Source organism: Astyanax mexicanus, chromosome 25, assembly GCF_023375975.1.
Source record: "Astyanax mexicanus isolate ESR-SI-001 chromosome 25, AstMex3_surface, whole genome shotgun sequence".
NCBI classification, from domain to species: domain Eukaryota; kingdom Metazoa; phylum Chordata; class Actinopteri; order Characiformes; family Acestrorhamphidae; genus Astyanax; species Astyanax mexicanus.
Genome location: NC_064432.1, coordinates 20,373,359 through 20,398,371, shown reverse-complemented (window position 1 = coordinate 20,398,371; position 25,013 = coordinate 20,373,359). Strand labels below are relative to the sequence as shown.

Here is a 25,013-nt window from a genome sequence, read left to right as displayed (position 1 = left end):
TCAGCGACAGCCCATTTATCTCCATCTGCAGCAGCAAGGGAAACGTCAAAGCCTCCAAAATGATTCTGGCACCGCGACTCGGCTGGAAACACAGAGGAGGAAACAGAGCGGGGGGATATAGAGGGCGGGATCGCTGGCAAGGGAATGTCATTTCCTGCAAAGTTGACAGACCATCAACTCATCGAGGGGTGACTGGGATGTGCACATGTACTCTAGTTTTTGGTTATCCTTTGGTTGCTGCAAAATAGAAGGCATTATCGAAGATCACACACTTTGATCACAATTTGCAAACAGCACTTGGCCAAAATCGCTACACAAACAATGAATTTTTGAAGAAATTCCATTATCCATCAAGCAACAGCAACTGTTTTTGGCCTGATTTTCTGTTCTGTGATATTAAATGGCCACTTTTCCACTGCAGGACTGAATGCCTCATAGCATTGTGGGTAACTCTTCCGGTAGCTACATGGACACAACACGCTTGAAAACTGAGCTGGCCCTGGTTTTTTCAGGATGGTCAGCTAACTGTACTTGGAGCAACACACAGTTCAGTGGGGCGACATTGGATGAGCCTGGTCGGCAGCATGCTAACTGGTTCTACTGGTTGATAATTTGCAGTTAGCTAGCTACGATGCTCTGTTTTACAAATTAGCATGCAAGGAATGAGACCAAACACATCCAATGATGTGGAAAATACCCATTATATGTCCACCAGTGTTATGGGTCCAGACTTGCACGGAAATGTAAGGCATGGCCCTAAAAACCACATGGCCCTACAAACGAAAAAAAGAAGCCACTCCAGAAGTCCACACTCTCATCCATGCTTTTCTGGTGATTGTCAATGGGCATAACATCACACCACGGCTCAAACCTGACCTTCATGACCACTGGAGGGCAAGGAAGTTCAGGCCACTCTCTGTCCTGTGCCTGACCTTGGCAGTGGGTGTGCGTAAGTGTTAATTCGCCGAATTCGCCGCACCTCAGAGCGGAAAACAAAGCTTTCCCGCAATCAGGCTCTGGCCCAGCGTGAATGTGTTTTGTTGTTATTGTTTTTGGAGTCGATTGTGTTTGTTGACACACCAGTGAATGAATGGGTTAGAATACACTGCCTTAACACACAAAGCAAATGACAAAACAAAAAAAAATGCTATTTTTTTGCACTCAAAATTTCCTCAGGTACAAACAGAAAGTTCCCTGTACACCAAATAGAACAATCACAAAAAGGAGTAGGCAAGTCTTTAAAACTGCAGCATATGATCAACTTCTAAAAATGATAGAGATGAGAAAGGCTGCAACCAGAGTAAGACTCATGATTTTGTTCTGAGATTGAATATTTGTCTGCTTAATCTTGGTTCTGGAAGTCTGGCTCTAATATTTGGCAGGGCTGTGTATTAGCAAAAATTCGGTATACAATGTTTTTAAAATACAAGGTTAAAACGACATTTTGCGCTTTTTTTTTTTATTCAATTTTAGGAAAGCTCGTGTTCAAAAAAAAGTTTTTCCACATAGATGTAAAAACAAGGAGGTGGTTATATTATATCGATCAGTATATTCAAGGAATTATTTTTGCTTTCAAAATATCCACTAGGACAAAAATCCTTCTTACTGTACCAAAAACTCTGAATTTCCTGAATTATTCTGTTTAACATTATTTTAAAAACAGTTTAAAACTGAGTTCTCATCTAATTCTTTGTCAGGTCTCTTCCCAACACTACCTCTCTACTCTAAAACTCACCTCGTCTCACACATCCAATTACAGCATCATTCCGCACACTCCCAGCACCCTGCAGTTCCAGAAGCTCACTCTAAAGCCGCACTCCTTCAAACATCTGAAGGACATTTTAGTGCACAAGAACCCTATTCAGCACTGCATCCCATTTTCTCTACTTTGTAATACTGTCTAGTAGGGGTGGTCTAGAAGGCACTTCATAACAGTACCCTCTGTACTCTCCTAATATCTTCAACAAACTAACTACTTCTAACCTCATTTCCTGCTCCCCCTCCTTTCCCCCTCTATCCCACTATTTACCCTCGGACCCTTTTAGGCCCTGTCCAAAATTATTTTGTCTTGAATTTCTATGTCCTCTATTGAAGAAGGGCAAACATTAGCTGGCACTCCCATTAAGGAGGGTAGCCATTAGATCATACTGAGTACATGGACTTTTATTGTCCTGTCATTCTATCTAATTAAACAACTATACTAATTATACTCTTTGTAAAGAAATCTACAGCTAGGACAGTGTTCTATAAGAACTGATAATGCTATAACTACAATATACATATTTTAAGCATATCAAGGATAAAAGAAAATATATCGCAATATAATAAAATATCTTCATATTGCCTATCCTACAGTAAGCAAGAATCACTTTTCAGTCTTTTCGCCCTCTTCCACTCCACAGCCCACTCCACTCTTCTCCTGCATCCTGAATATCCATTAACCTTGTCCGTGGCTCAGCAGCAGAAGACAGGCTGCAATAAAACCGTCTGGAGGACAGAGCCAGAGACAGGCGTGAACACAACATTAGAGTGACAGAGTGAATCAGTCAATGCCTCTGGGGTCTAGAAGGCCCCGTTCACAACCAGCAAGAACAAGGTCAGTCCACTCCAAGAGCTTCCAGCTGGCATGACCTGAACAAGTGTACAGCTAGGGCAAATAACTATGAATTAAGCTTCTCACTAAAAGTTAAGTAAAAAACTTTCCCTTAGCTTGGCTCCATGCAGTTTAGTTGAGTGCGAGTCTGAAAGAGCACGATGTGCCGAGCTCTCTTTGGGTGGTTAGGTGGCGCTCTCTACCAATATCACACCCAATGTGATAAAAGCTGGTGTATCAGAGCTGGGTCTAGAGATGCTACATGAGCAGCAGTGGAAAAAGAGGCGGAGGCATGTGCTGGTCTTAACCGTCCTGCTGTCGGGTGCATTACTAGTGATAGGTGGGGTTCATATAAATTACAGCAGAGCTGATGGAGTTTCGGACTTTGCCTCTAAAAGGTGAAGCACCTAGGTATCAGTGAGTGGTGTTTAAAAACTCCAGCAGCACTGCTGTGTCTGATGCATACCAGAGCTCATTTACGATTAGTGAAGCTGAAAGAATGAATAAAGAGAGTGGTCATAAATGTTATACCTAATCACACTGGTAGGTCACACTTAGGGGGTTGGCTGGGGGTTAATCAACACTGAACAGAATGCATAACCAAGCAGATGCTTTTACAGCCTTGCTTCTTACCATCTTCCTCTTACTGAAAGAGCCTATGTTAATGACCTTATCATCATCCAGCACTTCAGCAATATGGACCAAGGCTGCAGGCAGAATGCAGCAGTTGATCGGGTCACATCTCCCTGGCAGGCTGCTCGGCAAAGTTTGGACATGCCAGACAAAGCCACAGCTGTGAAAGTTAAGCGCTACAAAAGCCTTATTTTCTGGCACACTGCTGCAGTGACCAAAAAACACAGGCCACACCATTGATGACCAGGCCGCCTCAATTACACACCCGGCAAATAGCCAGGCAACCATCTAACTGCCTTCGGGTGGACACCTGCTACTCTGAATGAGCACCAGTCTGCTTTAAAATTACCATTTGCTTTGGTAAAAGCAGGAAAAATGTGGACAAACAAAAAGGTGTCACCAAAAATCCATGTATTTACAAAGGTAAGCAGTGATGAGAGGAAAAATTACCTTAAGATTAATATAAAAAAGAAAAGACTGGCAAAAGCTCTGTGTGTGGGGTGAGTTGTAATGCATATCAATACAAATAAAAGTAATCTACATGGTCTCTTGGTTTACACTGAAATGGGAAAAAAAAAATCTGATGAAAGAGGCTGAACTACACTGACACAGCAAATATAATAGAACATGACTGTAATTATGTTCCACAACTTTTGTCATGGTCCAAGGCCCTTTAATAACACTGACCTGAAGGATGCGTTTTTGGGGACACCTGCACTGAATGTGGATATGATTTCTGCCAGAGTCACTTGACTGTTTGCATGGACATTTCTAGACAGACACAATCATTACTATTCCATAAGCAGCAGATCTGTCTGAATTTTAAGGATCTCTAGACTTGTACTGCATGAGATCTTTGTGTTAAATGGTTATTGTGGGACGGCACACAGGGAGTCCCCCACTTAAACTCTCTTCAACTTTTCCACATAAACCCCTGATTCATCAGCAGCACAAAGTAAGGGGACACTAGTTGAGGACATCCAGCAACACAAACAGCAGTTTATTTACACAGCGATGTAATCACAGCTCCCGAAAGGGCGAAAGATGCCAACACTGCACTCAAGCCTCTCTCATCCGGTACTCCCAACATAAAGGGCAGAGTGAGAGAAAGATAGATAGAGAGAAAGAGAGAGAGAGGAAAAGTGTGTGAGAGGGGGTGAGAAAAAAGCTCTAAATAGCAGAGTTGGAAAAGAAAAGAAAAAAAAAACACTTCGTCATAAAGAAAACAAGACTGAGCAATAGTCTCGTGATTTGTTCCCACCCTGTTGTGATGTGATTATGAAAAAAAGGGGTGAAGAGGAGCTGACTTGGCCTATGGTACAGTAATAATGAAATTTATGTCATATAAAAAGTGTTAAATTGTTCACTGAAATGTGCTTATTCAGTTGTTGGCCTCTGGTCTAACAATAACACCAACATGCTGAGTTATTAACACTTATATCAAATATATCAAAGTCAAAGTCAAAGTCAATATATATATAATACAACAATTGAAATCACTTCACAGCTCTATGGACACAACTCGCCACACAGCATTCTGACAGTACCACATTAAATTATGAATTATAAACTATAAACAACTTCCTTAGTGCTGTCCAGTCCAACCACAAAGGAAAATTCAAAAAGAAAAAGTAAAAAAAAAAAAAAAAAAAAAAAAAAAGAATACACCCTTATTCTTCCATTGTAGTTAATTATAAATAAATAAAAAACTTTAGTATCATTATTATTATTTTTTACAACTACAACACCATGACTAGATTCTAAATAACTATTAAAAGTAAATAAGTAGACTAAAGCTGCAACTAATGATTATTTTGGTAGTCGATCATTCTAACGATTGTGTTTTTGATTAGTCGATCAGTTGTTTAGTCAAGGATTATTTCTGCCATGCCTTCAATCTGTGCTTCCTGTTGGTACCCTGTTCCTAGCTCTCTTTATTACTTCAAAACATTAGAATTAGCTGTTTATGGGATTGAAAATGCACTTAAAATGTGTAGAAGCCATTTATATATTTAACGATTAACATAAATATATAATTTGTTATGTGTGGGAACTTTTGGTGACCAATCTAAGTGGGAACTGAGCTAGTGAGCAGAATCAGTCCATTAACATCATGCAACAACTCTCATGATTCATGGGAAAATAAATTAACTTTTAATTCAATTCCCAAGAATCATGATAGATAGGATATGCCTATATCCTATCAAGAAATGTTGGAATACTAATTATCTACTATACTGATTATCTTTTGACTGTTGAAAAGTGTTAAAAATCCCAGTACTTTCCTAATGTCACAATATAAATTATATCAACAGAGTAAGAAAATATTGAAATATCCCTTTTTTAGAAATGTATTTCAACCCTACTTTTTACGCAACCTTACAGTTGTTACAAAGCTTTATTCAGCAATCATGCAGGAAATTTAGAAACTACCAAAGTTAACCATTAAACACGATCTAAAGTAGTGTTGGGCAATATGACCATTTTATTTTTATTATTTTATTATAAAATATTTTTACCATATCACTGAACCCGAACCTACCACACTTTTTATAAAAGGTATGAGACACAGGATGACAAGATGATGGATAGCAAACATTGCATTCAGAGCTATAAGAAAAAAAAAAAAGATCAGTTCCAACCTCTAAGGGATTAGAGGGGAAAAAGAAGCATCCGGTACTCTCGACATCTTTCTTAGGACACACGTCCCTCCTGAACTGTAAAACGAGACTCCTTTCAAGTAAATACTTTCTGCTGAGTGAAGCTCTGATCACCAGTGACTGTTCTCCAGAGGGAATGACACCCCAATAAAGGGTAGCTGCTAATTTAGCGCTGCATCTCGTGGCAATCCGTCTGAATAATAGCTCCTGCCAGCAAAGTAATTAGCTTTATATCACGATGAGCTGCACTAATACAAGATATTAAAGAGGATGCTAATCTTTGTAATTATATGTTCTTTCCCCCACCCACAGCAGCACAGAGGTGCAGTATGAGACTCAAGTCTTCAAGTCCTCTTTTAGGCCAGTAATCCCATAAATACACGGCTAATGTTTCCTCGTGCCCTTGAGTCTGTGTTTCATTGAAGAAGGTATTAATCGATAGCAAAGCTATTAATGGATTCAAGCTCTAGTTGGTTCTGGGGAAGGAAATCTTAAACCTCCGGTTTAAAAAAAAAAGGTTTGAAAAGAAATGAGAGAAAAATGTCCTTCAAAAATTTAAATGTCAAAATAAAACTGCATATAAAAAGAGAGTTACATATTATATTTGCAAATGCTTGGTTATTTTTTTTTATTTTTATAACTAATAATACTTGTAACTTTTTTAGTTTTACACTTTCATTTGTTGCATAGATTATTTTATCCTCATTTCAAGACATGCCAAAAGTTATGGGAGTGCAGCATATAAACTGCCGTATGGCTTGTGAACACCCACATTGTTATGTAAGTTGTGCAGTGCTATCTTGTGAGTTAGGTGAGCTTAAACACTGACCAGAATGCTCATGGAAAGGAGATATGAATTATAGGAGTTGAAGTGAGGTCAAGTTTACCAGAAATTTTCCAGCCATAGAAGGCTACTATTACCATCCACAGTTGATGGCAAGCACACAGTAGGCTGTAATGATTGTGACTGGTGGGGTCTGGCTAGAAGTCCACATTCCTAATTTCACATTCAGATCAGGAAACGCATATTCCACACAAGACATTTTTTTTTGTGTCTTGATTTGCAGTGGCATGTACCCTCACGCCCAGCTGGACTTTCAGCATTTGTCATTTTGATCATATGCACATTAGGAATAAAACCGCCTTAATTTAAACAGGACTGGTCCAGGCAGGCGGAAAATTTGTTCATCAAAACATTCAAATAAACATCTCTTATCAAAAACCCTAGTTAGAGTTGTCCCATCCATCCTACGCAGATATCTGGTAAGTGTGAAAGTGTCAAAAGTATTGACATTTATTACTTAGGAAGTACAGAAGTACAGATAGAGTTTAAAATACTTCTGCAGAACTTAAAGTATCAGCTAAAGCTTTTTACTCAGGTAAAAGTGTAAAGGCACTGGTTATATTAAAAAAAACAAAGTAAAAAAAAGTAGTGGGGGAATGGCATTAAGGAAAAAAAAGCTTAGGCCGCACCACAGCCTATAAAAGCCATAATACCTATAATATAATGCCCACGAAAATGAAAATGAATGCATTTTAGTACAATGTTAATATATTACAGAAGCTTAATTGGGACATTTGGCTCGAGTTCTCTTCAGTCTCTGCAATAATCATCTTCATACTAAGCTACATACGTCTCCAATGTTCTTGCTGGAGTATGATGTGCAGGCGCAATGCATCGAGTATAAACCAATGGGGAGTTGGAATAGTATACATTTATACTTCTCATTCAACCACAATAAATCAAATTCACCCTATGCATATGGATCAATTTATCTGGATAGGGTTTTACCAGTCTCTATGGATAGTGTACATTATAGCAAAAGGTTTGGGACAAAATTGGGAAAATACGCATTGAAATGTTAACACTGGTAGCATCGTTTTTAGGCAATCCTGGCATCTCCTGTTCCAAATTAAAGGAGCCCAGACATCAAATATGCCTTGAATGATTGACTGATCAAATGCTTTTTTCTCACTCCTCTGTTAAAGTCTACTATGGTCAACCAACAAATCAACACCATTCCACAAAACAAAAAGATGTCTTTCCTGTAAACAGGAGAACAGCTCTGTTGCAGACGTCTCTTTAAACGATGCCCATTCAGAACACTACTCAGTTCAAACAGCATTTCTTTGGTTGTCAAGGCAGCAAGGCAGTCATTAAATCACCTGGTTCCATTACAAAATCAATTATTCCATTGCTCTTACATGGTCTCTCAGGTCCGGCTAATGGCTAAATAACATCAGAGAGGCCAATGTGAGGTCTGTCATTACGAGTGGAATCGGAGAGACAGCCATCTTTATCAGGAGCTATTACCAGAAACTTCTCTGTCTGCTTCTGCCACAATGCAGAGTCATCTCGAACCACAACCTAAGGGTCTGTATGTACATCTGAGTAAGCACATAAATGCACAGTATTCAATCAATAGCTGTCTCCTAGATGATGTAAGGTCGCCTAATGTAGAAATGTTCCACTCCTACAGGCAAAAATTTTAATTTGGTATAAAGCAACTGGTGAATATATTCATAATGGTTTTGTGTAGGGAATGAGGACAATATGTAAGAACAAACTAGGATATAAATACACCCGGGTATGTTTTACAGATGAGCAATATTCTTATAATCCAGATACTTTGTACTTTTGTGGAGTTCAACATTATTTAAACTGTCTTGAAATATCCCTCAAATATAAAATCTGTTTGATAACTTTTTTTAAAGCAACTGTATGTTGATATGACACATATGCACACTACACCCAGTAACAAACTACCCATCAGCTCCAGAAATATAGGCCTAAACTCTGCAATACCAGCCAGCATTACCTTAGACTTCGGGGGGTGGCTCGACAGTCGCTGCAGGTGTTCGGAGGTGTGGCTGCATGAGAGCAGGTCTGAGCAGCAGGCTGTTCGGCCCAGCCTCTTCATTAGCGAGGAGATGATGCTGCAGCCACAGCCACACATTGACTTGCTCATTAGAGGCCAAAGTTTCAGGCCTAGATGTGGAAGTATATCCCTGTCTGCTCTGAGCAAATGGAGTCTTGTGCCAGAGCCAGAAGTTCAGTTTCGGTCATTCAAGTTCCACTCTTAGAAAGGCTACAGATGGTTGAATCCAGAAACAATCTGGATGGTGAAGGTGGTGGTCTGAATGCTCCAATGGATTCAATGGATTCCTGATTTTAAAAAAAACTCACAGGATGCACAAGAACGATAAGATAGTCATACTACCCTTTGTAAAGTACAGTCAACTTTCAACAAGCCTCGTCAACATCTTTAAGGACTTGCGGGACCTTGTAGTAAAGATAAGTGAAAACACTACATCACTGGTAGAAATTACGCAGAAACCTGCCCTGTGCAGAGTTCACTCAAGTTCCATTTTGGGAAGGCTGCTGACAGCTGAACTCAGGAATGACCTGGATGGCAAAGTTACTTTCCGTAAGTTTCCATAGGGTTTAAAGGATTCAAATTAAAATGGTTGTGCTATTAGTCCAAAATCCAACTCCCTCAGCAACTTCCGACTGCCTTCAAGGAACTGATGAGGAAGAAGACTCAATCATTGAGAGAAATCATGCAAGAGCCACAAAAAACCCATGTCCTGTGCAAAGCTCTTGAAGAGATGGGCTGGCAAGAGGTAGGTGATCTCCAAATGACATCTTCAAAGAAGCCAGTCAGACACCAGGTCAAGTCATAAGATAAAAAACACTGACTGAGAAAATGTTGTAGCACCTTTTGATATTTTCCATCAACTCGTCAACTCTTTTAGAAACTTTTGACATGCCTTGTTCAAGCCTTTTTAAGGAACTACTGATAAGGTACAGATGATGAACACCACCCAGTCACTCTCAGAAATCATGCAGAAGCCTTGCAGCAGATTATTAATCTCCAAACGACCTCTTCAATGGAGCCTGAGAGTCCACTATGCTCAACTGACCACCGAATGGCAGGAGATGCTCTGCACCTTCCCCTCTCTCGCTCCTGTCTCCTCTCCTTCCCCAATACGTTAGGCACTTCCGAGCATCTTGCCGCACGGCCTCTCTCCAAGCCCCTCCCTCTTCCTCCTTCTTCTCCGCCTCTCCCTCTCCCTCCTCACTCTGGTCTCCGCCAGCCTCCCAGTTCCACGGAGCCACAATCAGCGATAGTGCCTCCGCTTCTCCACATATCCAAACAGGTCCTCATCACTACGCTGCAGGATGCCTCAGCTCCTCACAACAGCACTGCTTTCTTCCACTGAGACACACAGGGACACTCACAAGGACGTGATTACTGCAGTGATCATTGTTCACTCCCTCCCCCACCATGCACAAGAAAGAGAGCGAGCTCAGGTCAAACTAACAATTACTGCTCCTCAAACACCGCAAGTGAATCACACTCACTACAATATTAGAGAAATAAGACAAAATGGCTTCTGAGAGTTGTTGAACAAAAAACAGCAGAGATTAATGCAAATTTGTAAACGCATCTATGAAGAAATTAGATAAAGTAAATCATTTTCACATTTCTGTGTTCGTTAATATGAATTAAACAGTTTCCAGTGGTTTTGTAACCAATGGCTGAGGCTATGTCCCACTCCTAAAAATACCTAAAACCTTCCATTTTTTCTCCTCTAGAATGAAGCTTTAGAAGTGAGCACAAGTTCCTTTAGTCTGTCTATTCAGAGACTGATTCAGATTAAGTAAATTCTGTAATTCGCAGTTTTGTAATTCAGTAATCAGCACTAAGGCAGGCATGCAGGCTCACACACAGGTCAAATGTTCTGAACTTGTGTGATGAACTATACCTCAAGGAAAGTATGGCTGAAAGGAGAGACAGGTTCTATAGCAGTAAACACAGCCTCTGAAGGACACCTCAAAAGCAACTGCAATTTGGAGCAGCAGCACTGCCTGATTTCTGAATCATCCATCATTCTCTCCTTTCTGCCCTCCCACTCTTCTTCCCTCCATCCAAAACTCTCTCACCACAGCGAGCTCAGTTCCCTAATCTTGGGCACTCAAACCCGATCAGCCTACAGATAGGGCTTCCCCAGAGTGCCGAGGAAGATATGCAAATAGCCCAATTAATCAGCGAATCGTAATGAGAGCTGATAAGGAGAAGCTGATGAAGCTTCGAGGCACTGGATGAAGTGAAGAGTTGCAGCGTGCCAGCGAGCTATAGGGTTTCAACTGGGGCCATATCAGCGCCAGGCAGCCAGTCGGGCAGCTATAAATAGGCAGCGAACAATAATCAGCTGGATTACTTTGCTCGATAACAGGTACCAGTAGAGGCGACAAATGAGTTTGGGCAGGGACATAAAAGCTGCAGCTTTGGATAAAATTGAGCCTTGCAGACTGGCTGGGCTGGGAATGCAAGAGGTGAAGCACTTCATGCAGCAAAGGCAGCGACAGTCATGGAATAGGTTGACGTGTGTATTTTTATTAGGGCTGGAAAATAAAAATCACAATTAATCATCATAATCACTATTGAGGTAATACCTCAAGGTTTAGAAAAAAAAAAAATCAACAACACCATTATTTCTTAGCACAGAGCAAAAAAGAATCATTTTGAAAATGAACAGTTTTTCGAAGGCTTCAATACGTATATCACCACTGAATTAATTAAATATTTTACACTTGTTTCTCAAATAAAAAACTACAAAACTACACTATAAAATTATGTATTGCACAGAATAACTTAAAGTTGGTTGCGTCAGCAATGTGGAGGTTCAATATAAATAACTTTATATATGTTAGATAATTCAGTGTTTGCCTAAATAAGTTATGTTTGCCATTTTCAATTTTTCCAATTAATCTGTATAGACTAGGCCAATGACAACAAATACAAAATCAAAATATTGTACAATAAATGCATATGACTTCAATTTATGACATCAATATTTTCAATTATGTTGAATATTATATATTTTTTTAAGTTTACAGTACACTACTGTGCCTTTATTTTATTATATTACTGCTATAAATATGGTAAGTATGGGACAATATATAATCCATATCGTAACATGCATATTACAGACAAACATATTTACATCTGATATGCCCGTATTTTCTTCAAAAGCTGGTTTTATACCGGAACACAGCTGTGTATAAAGAGTAGATCCACACAGCCTGGTCTGAGAGACTACACGAACTAAGTAGGGAGCATAAATGACTCTGCAAGATGCAATTCGACACCCCATAACTGCTGCTGAGATACACAGACAGCATCCTCAACCTACAGACAGTCCTCTTAAAGCATCCTGCTGCTCAGTATGCAGCCAGTTAGCTGTGCTCAGTGGAGCAGTGAGCCAGGAGCACATGGAAGTGCACACAGGCCTGAAATCACTGGAAATTGACTGCAGTTACCATCTTTCAAGGTGAGAACTGAGAGTAAGAGGCGTGGAACAACTGCCACTCTGCCGTGTTTCAACTTGAAAAAAGAAATGGACTAGGTAGAAAGGGTGGAATTTATTAGATACTACTGGAGGATATGGAATTAAATTTATGTAAATGTATTTCTTAATTTGTGTCAATCTGACAGAATTCCAACATGGATATGAACAGTATAAAAGCCACCGTCTTTGGTGTACATCACCACACACTGACTTTGCCAGGCTATGGAAGCTGATGGTGATCAGTCCTTTGTGCTCAGTTTGAATACAGTGAACTGACAGCTCTGTAATAAATATATCGGTTGTAAGCTTGTAATTCATTTCTTTTTATATTTTTGGGTCTTTATTCACCTAAAAATTACTAATGCATGTTTGTTGTTAGTTTCAGGAGATCATACACTCTAAGACATTTTTTACATTAATGGCTGAAATATACATCATATGCTTAATATGTTTAATGAAGCAGACTTGCCAAAACTGTTAATTTAGTATTTAGATGCGTGACCAAATTTCGAATACGATTCAATTAGTAAAAATGGAGTTTTTTAGTACACATCTTTTCATGAATACGACCTCGCCTGAAAACTCAACATTTTTTTGTAAAGGTTACAAATGTGGAAAGCTCCACAAATAAATTGGCTAACTGGCAATGTCACCTGTTTTACAAGCTGAATTAATTGCTGATTTTTAATGATAGATTGATGCCTGCTGGTTATATTGGGTGGATCCTGTCATTCAATATGATGTACTATAGTTTAATCAAGTTATTCGTTATTTTACTCAGAATACCGGCAGGTAGCATTTAAAAAAAAAATCAAATCCCAATAAAAATTGATATTGAATTATTGTCCAGGCCTAAGTGAAGGTACCACTGGAGAGACGGGTTCTATTAGCAAATCACAGCAAATGAAAATGGCAAGATGATCAAGTCAAAACACAAGCACCCTTACCTTCACCTTCTACCTCTTACAGAAGCTGCAACTCCCTCAAGCTTTTCCAAATAGCAGAGATAAATGAAAAAGGAAAACTCACTGGCAGAGTGATTCACTACATTCCCAGCATTCTAAAAGCACTGTTTAACCTCACTGCCAGAGTAAATAGGCTAAATCAACAAAGCCCTGGAACCAAGACAAGTCTTCCGGAGTCCTCCAGCAAAAAGCAGTAACTGAAAGCAGAGTGGGAGCCTATGCCATGCTTAATGTCACCAAAACGTCTTTGGACAGTGCATGCATCAAGAAACCGCAAAATACAAACTAGAAAAAAATAGAAAAGTGCCTTCAAAGTCTAATCTCCGTTAGAGAATGTCTAAGGGAAGGCAACTACAGCTCTTAAAGAAACTTCTGATCCCAAGAGAAGAAAGTCTAACAGTGATTCAAGGCTGAGGACCTGCAAGATTGTGTGCACACAAAGACAGCAACAGTGTGAGATTTCCACAAAACAACAACAACTCAGAAAATATAAACCACATAATTTAAAAAAAAAGCTGCTTTGCAACATCAGTTGTAAAAATCATTATATAAATACATTTTGATTTGATACTAACTAAAATGTACACAATATGCTTATAATAAAATGTAACAATACTTTGTGACACTAATAAAAATACTTAAAAATTAAAATTACTTTAACTTTTATTTTATCACAGACAGTATGAACCTAAGAAAGATCTGGAACACTTATTTTTCTGACCACAATACATGTTTCAATACATTGCCTTATGGTCCATCCCAAAAGCTTTCCTGCCAAAGATGAAGACGCCATTTCTAGGTACGGGTACCAAAACAGAAAAGCTCTGTAGCTCTGTAGTCAAAATAGTTATGTACTAACGAGCCTCATAGTGTAATACAGCTAAGATGATATACAAGGATGAGTGACTTGTGTGAACTCTGGGGTGAGCAGACTTGGTCTGACCTGAGGCAAGGTCATCCCTTATCTGACCAAAAAAAAACAGAATGGAGGTTTATACCTCAATTTTCAGCTTCTTAAATCTCTTTTAGCACAAGGAACGACACGAGTGAGGTAAAAGGCAGGCTGTTCATTATTTATGAATATTGCTTTTCACTGTGTCAGCTCCCTGCCTTCCAATCGATCAGCAGAGATAAGAGCCTTGGAGAGTGGCTTTCAGACATACAGAGAGAGAGAGAGAGAGAGAGAGAGAGAGAGAGAGAGAGAGAGAGAGAGAGAGAGAGAGAGAGAGAGAGAGAGAGAGAGAGAGAGAGAGAGAGAGAGAGAGAAACAGTGAGAGAATGAGAGAGAAATAAACAGCAGAACAGCCAGAGAGATCTATTGTCTGCAGTCCTGAAAGTGCTGCTACTTGATTTTAGAAATAATCAACAATTAACTGACCCCTCTCCCATTCGCTGACAACACCATTGCAAGTGCAACAATAACATATAACATTTGTAAGTTTTGTAAGATACGCTGTGTTTTTGTAATTATTGTAAATTTTCACGATAAAGCATACAAAAGAGCTGCAATAATATTGTAAATAACAGCAAACTCAGACTGCATTACTCTCAGGCAGCGACAACTTATCACACAGCAGATTGTGCCCATGTGACATATTGAGGCTGGAGGTAGAGTGAGGTAGAGGTCCACAGTGTAATGACACACACCAAATCACTTATTCTGGGAAAAATTAGTGGAGCCAATCCAAGTGTTGAAAAACCTGAGAGGCTTAAACTAATTTATATTTTAATATCATGTTACACATCAAATTTATCACATATCAGATGTTTGTCCATATCATTTACCACTAGATCATTTGAATTACTGAGATGCTTATTCTGTCAAAATATCTGGTTAAGCAACACTAACTTAAGAAATAGGCAAAAAGTAGGTAAACTTAAAATTAAGTAGCTAAATATTATGACCAAAAGGACTTTTGTTTGTTGAGAGGGCACTATCATGACCTTGACTTTAAATGCATAAATGATTTGCCATCCATTTCCCCTTAAAAAGCAGAGGAGAATCATTAATCAAAACAGAAAAAAAAAAGAAATTCACTCACATGCAATTTCCTGATTACTCTGCTGTGCCAGCCCTCCCTGAATGGGTGGCTTGACTGAGCGAGTGTTGGCACACAGGCTGGCACAGAAGGGATGCCCACCGGTGCCAGAAATGGCACGACAGGCTTGCCGCAGTACTAAGGCCATATGGGTCCAGACAGAGAGAGAGATCATTACCTGCATTTAACAAGCAGAGTGAGCCAGCAGTGCTGGCAGTGCTAGAGGGGGCTCAACACAGCTAAAGAGAGCAAAAGAAGGAAATAAAAAGGAAAGAAAGGGACAGAAGAGAAGAGAGAGAGGATTGATAGCAAGAAAACAAAGGAATTGTCGTGCTGGAATGAGTGGGACAGACACAGCAGTGCTGCTGAGGTTTTAAACACACACATAACCATTGTGTCACTTCCTCCACCTCCTACAGTCAAGTTTATTTATTTAACTTAAGGGTTCAACATGATCAGTAAAGGAGCCAAGAAACTGAGGTTATCAGTGTTATGCTTGATTGGACTATGTGGGCACAACGTATCAGACAGAGAGAGCCGTTCTGGAATACAAATCAATACACTGACACCCAGACACACACACACTAATGTCCATTTGAGCAGGATAAGGCTGATCCACTATTATTGTTATTTCACGCTCTAATGCAATATGATACATTATACATTGCAGCACATCAACACAGCCCTAAACCAGACTAGTGTCACATTTTAAATAGCAAAGCCTTACCTTAAATACCTATCCCTGCCACTGAGGACATAAACTCACATATCAGAATAGAAGATTTAACAGTCAACTGTGACGGCAATACTTCTTTAAGGTGGAACCTCATTCATTTTTAACCAATTTCTTGCATAATTCAGCAGCAGAAATGTAAACACAGTGATTCAAGGGAGATCTGAGGTGAAATCGTCCACTATAGAAAACTGACTGACTCATATCTTTAAAGAAATAGGGGTTACAATGACTACAATGTTAAATACAAGCCATCCGAGGCCACCAGTTAATATACGCGTTTTTATTTTATATAGAATATGCACCAGATATTCACCCATCAATTCACCCAACTAATTAATACTAAACAATTACTTATTTATTTTCCGTTTTTTTAATTAATATATTTTATGCACTTATTAAACTTAAGATATTGCAATGTTTTCTCTTGGCAGCAATGGGTTGCGACTGTAACATATACGTCAGCTAACACATAAATGTCAGCTTTTTGTCTGTCCAAGTTGCTTTGTTCTTATGTCCTATTCACCCCTCAGTCCAGAATGTTTGTGCATAAGTCTGAGAAAAATGTGTATATTTTCACTGATATTTATGACATGAGATCATAAAACAGTTATTGTTTTTAGATTAGTCCACATTACATAAAATAAAATTTCATTACACTAAAATAAAAGCTCATTTTCAGAGCAGTAAGTTTTTTTTTTATAATTTAGTAAAACAGTATTATTACAACAAATGCTAGTGCCAAACAGAGTTATGTGATTATTCATGATTAATAAAATTCTTAATTGATATTTAAATGTAAACTGACAAAATCTGTTAGTCTGGCAAAATGTAATTTGATTTATAGTAGTGGTGTCAATTATTTAAAATCTGCTTTCAATCACAATAAAAACTGTGATTAAAGTTCTCAAGTATTTTATACAAGGAAGAACCACTATTTCCACATTCCACCTTCAACAATGATGACCCCCTTAACCTTGAACTATCATGTTAAATGCAGCCATTTCTCCTTTGTGAAAGGTCATGGTCCCCTTAGACCAGGCTGGTTGACTGTGCAGAGAATAGGTGAACCATATAAACTAATGCACTACTAATGGTACCAATATCATGTTTCATAAACATACTTCACTGATCAGTACATAAGAGTCATATACAGAAGGTGATCACTGTGTAAACAAAAAGAGATGCACCTTCTTATGAAATGCTACCAACACTGCCCTCTAGTGGATCTCCAAAGCCACTGCAGGCATAACAATCGCAACAATGCCCTGCAGACAGGCCTGAATGGCAGACTCTGACATCACAGCTTCCGGTCTAGCTCTCTCTCTCTCTCTCTCTCTCTCTCTCTCTCCAGGAACCAGCAGAGGGTGTGTTACCGCCGTTTGACACTCTGCTTCCTGTTTGTGCAAAAGCATGAATGAATGAAAAATGTGGTTGTTTACGTGGTCTAAGAACTTTTTAATGAGCTGAATGAGTCAACTGATAAATCAGCCAAGCCAATCATCACAAATAATAAATCACACGCTCATGTGTGTGTTAAAAGTTATTATTTTTAAAATGTTTTTAAAACATTCAAATGTACATTGCCTACAGTGTCTGTCCATTTAAAATGTAATGTTCTACTGTTCAGTTTCTGTATATCAAATAAACAGTGTTTCTGCAAATGTTAATTTTATGGACAGTAAAAAAAAATGATCCACCACACTGATCAAGCATAACATTATGACCTATGTCCTTTCTCTACACTCATTATCAATTTCATTTTTCAGCTGCACTGACCATATAGTAGCACTTTGTAGTTCTATAATTACAGACTTACAGACTGCATTCCTGTATCTGATTCACTGCATACTTCATAAAATATTATCCTCCTTTCACCCTGTTCTTTAATGGTTACGACCCCATAGGACCACCACAGAGCAGCTATTATTTGCACTGCAGTGACACTGGCATGGCAGTGATGTGTCTTGTGACTGTCTGAGTGGATCAAAACAACAAAAACACCATCATTATGGCAAAGTCACTGCACTGTTGGGAATGACCCACGACCCATATAACACTTACTCTAGGTACTGCTATTCCACCCTATTATGGAGGGCTATGGCTAAAGTGTCTCACATACTCTGCTATTGGATGACCTCTGCTCCATAATCGTAAGTTCCCCAACAGAGTCCAGTGGACTTTTAATCAGGCAAATATGAAAACACAAGCAACACAGTACTAAATGTTTGTGCTGTGACTAAATTACACACGTCTTTAACTCATTTTGCACTTTCTAGTTTAATAAGGCAATATTACTATACATAAAGCATATAACAATCAAATTAACTGTTATACAGCTCAGAATCACAAGAATTGTACAGTTATTTTTCCAATTATTCCTGCCATTGCAAACTGCCTTTCTGTTTTACAAAACACACTGTATAAAAACACCCATACAGAAGAAGTCCCTTTACTAAAGAGGGTGAAGTGTGATCCCTAAAGCTTGCACAGACTGTTAAGGAAGACACTTGGTTAGGCAGGTACCTGCATACCTGTAGCACTTCATCAGTCCCAAATTTCGAGCTATTACATCAGTCTGTACAGTGGACACTCACACACAGACACACAGACACACACACACAGAGACACACACAGACACACGTTCCCCACAAAGGCACTCAGAGGAGAGTTGAACTCATTAGTACATTCCCGAGAGAGGTTCACTAAAGGCCATATTGAGAACAAAGGAAGAGCAAAAGCTGATAATAGATTCTGAAACACAAATACACTCTATCCCACCTGAATGAAGGTGTAGGTAAGCACTCTAGTTTTATTTATGGATTGTGTGAAAAGTAATTACATTCAGTGTATTTTGTGATTTTACAAAAACAAGATGCAGCAATATGGGAATTTTAGGCAGATGCAGAAACATCTGCAAATTTTATAGTATGGCAATATTTTGTACTCTGATGTTATATAATACCTTTTTGGTTGCATAAAAAGCAAACATTTATTTTATTCAGATTTTTTTTGGTACTATCACAATTTGTTTTTTCTTCTAAAATCGGTTTAAACAAATCACAATATACGGCCATGTTTACAGTATGGCAATATAACTCAGTATATTAAAATGTAACCCCTTGTATTGTTATATGTATCACATCAAGTTCTGGTCAAGCCACAGGCCCAGGTTACATTAACATTAAATGGAAAGTGTGTACAGATAGGGATACAACTAAATTATTAAAACATTAACAACTGGGACTAAATTTATCTTGATCATAACTACACAGAACTAAGTTATTAATTTATAAAATCTGTCCTGCCGCAATGTTCATACTGATAATAATTGGATCCCTCACTGATATTACTGCGGCTCACTAACAAATAGCAAAACATATACAAATACCTTCACATTCAGCCTACAGCAGTTTAGCCCCACCCATTCTGTCTAATGTATAGCCACTTAGCACACAGCAGTTTAGTCTTACCCACTAGAGCCCACAGTTTTTTACAACTAGTCTTCAGCAGTTTAGGCACACCCATTCAGCCTACAGCAGTTTAGCCCCACCCACTCAGCCTACAGAAGTTTAGCCACACCCACTTAGCCTACAGCAGTTTAGTTCCACCCACTCAGCCTACAGCAACTCAGCTCTATTCAGTCTACAGATATTTAACAACTCAGAGAATAAAGATATTTATATTTACACATTCATGTCGCAAAATGATACAACACCAAAGCAATTTATAAAAAGAAAAAGAAACAGACAGCAGTCTTGTGAAAAAAAAAATGCTACCTTTGAGTGTGGCAAGAAATACAGCTTAAGAAAAAAGTGCAATAAGGGTCTGCTGGACAGCTGATGGGTCTAAATTAAATAAAGGTGGACAGGGGCAGGTTCACGTATTATTAAACGTACAATAAAAGGCGACAGTGGGTTTGAATCAGTATGTTTGTGTGTGTGTGTGTGTGTGTGTGTGTTTGGAGTTGCAAGCACTAAAGCCTTCAGCTCACTGCACGGTAAATTCACTTTCACCCACTGTCTACTGAGAGAGAGAGCAAGCGAGCAAGAGAGATTTAATTATTAAGGAGGAGATGTGCGGACCAGCAGGGTAAGGAACAGGCAAAAAGAAACAAAACTGATAGGAACACTTAGTTCAGCAGAATGCAGAGCTTCTACTAGGCTGAAACTCCTGTTCAACTATAGGTCAGAATAGGGTCCAAAACCAGAGTTCCTTAAAAGTGATTTGAATGCAGTTACGGACAGACTAGACAGATTCCCCACAGTTTGGAACCATTTACAGCAGTCAACCAACTAATTAAAGCAATGATTCAAGTAGTAATGGATTGATTCACAACAGATTCTGAATGCCTCACCGCAGATATTGTCTGGTTCTGTAATTGTAATGTATAATTCCATAATCAGTGCAGTTACTAAAAGATACAAAGAGTTATGGAATGATTCACAGTTTGATTGTTTCTGAGGGTTTTATCACAGTTACTGTCTACAACCATTCATAGCACGTCTTTAGCTACAATGGAACAGAACATTGTGATATTTTAGGGCCATATCACCCACCCCTATTTGCACAGTGGTGAAGTGTAGAGAAAACCTTTAAATCCAATAATCACAGCATATTTTCACAATGTATGTAATGTAGATTTAGTCTGTATGTGTTCCTCATTCCGTCCTAGTGTCTGTACTATAAACCAGACTCAGCGTCTCCAGCTCTGGAGCCTTTTTAAAAATTCATCAATGAAAGAGCCGCCTCCCACACTGTATCAGTTTACCTTAATTCAGAAAAGCGTGACGAGCCATGCATTATTCAGGGTTACAGAGGCCAGAGAGGCCAAGCACACACAGCATGCACTCACTTTCATACAAAACACACATTCACAAGATCATGTTTTAATACATGTTTAGGACCAGGGGGTCAACAATGAACAATGACAGTTTTTTTTATGATGTGATCCATAGGTTGGGCTAGCCCTTTTTAGAGGGCTTCAAGCTCCTTTAAAACATGTTCCAGCCCCCCTAAACGTAAAAGCAAAAAGCTGTTGTTGTTTTTTTAATTTATTTATTTATTTTTTTACAGAAGTGTGTGTCAAAGCAATATGTTATTGTTAGTGTGTGTTGTATGTGTGATCTGAATCTGAATTCTTCTGATATGACCCACTCATCGCTCCTGTGAACTCGCCTTAATTTAAGGAGGGTCCCCCTTGATGCGATCAAATAGCAATTTCTCTTGCTTTTAACCCATTCATGCAGTGAACACATACACTTACTACGCACACAAATGTACACAGTAGTTAGAGGTTTCTCTGGTGGTGTCCAGAGTAAAGCTAGCTCTTCCACAGCGCTGACCCATCCGGAGGAAGAAGTATGAAGGTTCATTTCCGTGCTTTGACAAAGAGAACAATAGGGCAACTGGGTGGTTCCTCCACCTTCGTTTTCTTCCTCCCTTCATCCTCCCTTTCATCCCAGCAACAGCTACAACTGTCACTTCCTGCACTACGCTAAGCTCAGAGAGTGGTGATGACCGGCACTTTTCTTCCTATTCTATTTCTGCAGAGCAAATTGTCTGGAGCACGACTGGAAAAAAAGCCAAAACATTGCAGTGCTGGTGTGAAATACAGCTTGATATTCTGCTCTTTTTCTCAACAGCGCACACACTCTTAATTTCTATTAGGGACGCATCCATACAGCTTTTTATCCTTCGACAAAGACTACTGATACCAAAAACACCACAAACTTAACTACTAAATGGGTGCCTATTAATCTTTTTACTTAGTTTTGGTACAGTATTTTGTTAAAGGAAACGTAGGTGCTCTAAACTTCCTAAAACTTGCCCCCATATTAGACTAAAAATTACTGCTTGATTACACCACATGGCGTGAATGGCGTGAATTGAATATCACAGAATTACATTATCTTGATATCATAAGCATGGGCAACAAATAATATCATACTGCAAGACGCCCTGGAATTCCCACACCAAAGATTAGGTTACCCAAATAAGATATATAAAGCATCTTAGATATAATAAGTTTATCGGTTGAATAATTGGACAAAGGTTTAAGTTATTGAAAAAAAAAATTGTAATGTTGCAAGGAGCCCAGCATAATATTCCTCACACTGCAGACATGCTTCCGGCTTCAGTTCAGGGCAATCTAGTGGTGCTTATGCACGTCAGTAATACACATTTTACCAATATATTACCAATATTGTGTTTAAGTACCATTTGCAACATTTGCAATAGACAGGCAGCATTACTGCAACACATTCTACTTTAAATAGATTGGACAAGCCTAATTACAACAACAACACAGGCAGCAGAGTGTCATAACTGCAAATAATTAATATGCCCATCAAGTAACTAACACATGACCTCGCACCCAAACCCACTCAATACAACACGCACCCCTCTTTAATCAAAACTGACTGGAAATTGCTGTGATGCGTCTGACCTTTGACCTTGGATAAAACTTTTTAAAAACGACGAGGACGATCTACATTTGCTTCTAATTGTTTGGATTAATTGCAGAGATTAGAATTTGACGCCCAAGCTGTCCATATAAACATTACTACTTCATACGAAATCACAGCAGCATTATTATGTTTTATATTTAGAATGAATGTAGTCCTATTGGGCAAGAGGCTATACATACAGTGCCAGAGTGGGATGATTTACAACAGTACAAACAGTACGGCAAAGAATGACCATGATTTTAGAATTATGATTAGGTTAAATGCAAACCATCGTCTTGTTAATCCCTGAATTTTGAACTGCAGAAGAGCAGTTTAATTATAACGTAGGGTAGCACTTTTTTTTAGACATGTTGTATTCAGAAAGCCATAGTAGAGTGAGTCTAAGGTAGGGAACATGTTACTTTAACTTTCCTCTGCAAACCATGAGATAGTAAGCAATACCTGGTTAGGAGTATGAGAGTGTATTTATACTTGTAGTTCAGATGCCTCAGTCCAAACCAAGCAAGACCTATATTTTAAAAGTGTTTTGCTTTGTGTTGATCTGATATTTGCAATTAATCCAAAATAAAAAAAACAAAGATCATGTATGATGTATGGTGTGTAATTGTGAATGCTTGAGAGTTAGAGGTCATGTAAAAATAACAATAGTGTATAATCAAAATGTACAGCTCTAGCATTTTTCGCTGAACTTGTTCAGGGTTAGGGCCCATGTTTTTTTTCATGTGTTGCAACTGTTTAAACCATTTCAGTAGAATGGTGTATACATTAATGACTTACGATTCTCCAGAGTCAGGCCACAGTGAGTGCTGTAAGGGTAAATCCCACTCTTCTGTCCTGAAAGAAAGAGAAAGAGAGGAACATTTAGAACCTGATCACCTGATCAGAGATTTCATAAAACCAACACACCCAGTAAGAGGATATACAAACATGCATACATACACAGGAAAGGAGAGAGAGAGCTAAAAGAAATTGTATATCTGTGTTCAAAATGAATGAGAGTGATGGAAACAAAAACAACAAATAGATAAGTGTGTTTCAATAAGTGAATTTACATTTATGTTCTTAATGGGAAAAATGTGGATGTGATTCATACTTCTAATACAAAACCTGCATCATACAATCAGGCCAAAGAATCCAGAATTGGAACAGTTTTGCAGTTTTGCACCACACAATATCATAACATTAACTTCCTTCTTTTATCCAGTTTCTTCAAATGGTCAGGACCTCCCACCACTGCCTCAGATGAGCCATTATTTGGGAGGTGGGTTATTCTCAACTGCAGTGACACTGAAATGCTGAACAGTGTGTTAGTGTGTGTGGTGCTGGCTTAAGTGAATCAGACGCAGAAGTGCTGCTGGAGTTCTTTAACAGTTTTTAAAACGTTTACACTTGATTGGTGTAGTCCGCCATCCCTGTAAGTTATTATGCTACATGCTGAAGAACAGCAGAGCGCTATCTGACCTCACATGCTCTAGTATCAGTGTGTAAAACTGTGTATGAATTCCAAACACTCTGGTTGCTCAGCTGAGTCAACAGGGGAAGGAAAACAGCCTGCATCCTCCATTAATCCGTCCGCTGACAGAATGCCAAGTTTTACTTTCGCTGTCTGACTATCAGACACAGACACACACAGCTGTCCAGATGCCCCAACAGCATGAGGATGTTTCTCTATCAGAGAAACACAACTTCAGGCATATTTTAACTATATATTAGTTCAAATATTTTGGGGTCAAAAGTATTTTCATTCTTAATAGTAATGCAATTTATAAACTCTGTGTCTAGAGCATAAATTCCAGCCTTTCTTACCCATATAACTCTGACTGGACTGGAACCAGAAGCCTATTGGTGATCACTGATAGTTTCAGTTGTCAATATATTAATATATTAAATGTATATATCATGTATATATATAAAATGTAATATTAAATTATAACCCTACAACAGTTACAGTGAAACTAGTACTATTTCTAGTAGTGTTTTTTCTCATTCACTTCCATACAAAAAAAAAAGAGAATCAGCCTGAAAACCAAGTAAATCAAGTCAACAAGTAAGTCAACAAGTAAACAAATCTCTGGTAAGTCCTGGTCCAACACTGTGATACTGCACTCACACCTGAGAGCCAGGACAAGCAGGCAGGAAGCAGCAGAGCGATCAGATAAAGCTTTGATAAACAGGTTATTCTGAGGACACAGGGAACGAGATGGAGAACAAAATTACACCTCCGCTGGCAAAAACAATGAAGCAGTGAAGCAGAGAGACCATCAGTTCTTTAGAAGTTAGTTAGAACTAAACCATTTCAGTACTAGGCCTGCCGGGACTCTGTGTGTCCCAGGAAAAAGAGGAGATGCTGGTAAAGCTCCTGAAACTCTTGAGATCAATGCATCAGTTGGCAGATGTAGATAACCTGTGACTTTGATCATCAATATAAATATTACACATTTCAGTGCCAACTCGTATTTTCTAGTCTCCATATTTCTACAGGTATTTCTTTACAAATCCTAGGGGATTTGTAGGGATGCATCAATCCAACTTTCAGTTCTGATACGGACAGATACATCAACCA

At 38.8% G+C, this 25,013-nt stretch overlaps 1 protein-coding gene across 4 annotated transcripts in view; it reads right to left on the bottom strand.

Moving 5' to 3' along the window:
• Positions 1-25,013, bottom strand: part of fbxw7 (F-box and WD repeat domain containing 7) — a 163,606-nt gene that overhangs the window by 114,058 nt on the left and 24,535 nt on the right. For all 4 annotated transcript variants that reach the window (XM_007230229.3, XM_022682012.2, XM_022682011.2 and 1 more), the window contains one exon: positions 23,228-23,284. The gene's annotated coding sequence lies outside the window, so the exon portion shown is untranslated. The remainder of the gene's footprint in view (positions 1-23,227; positions 23,285-25,013) is intronic.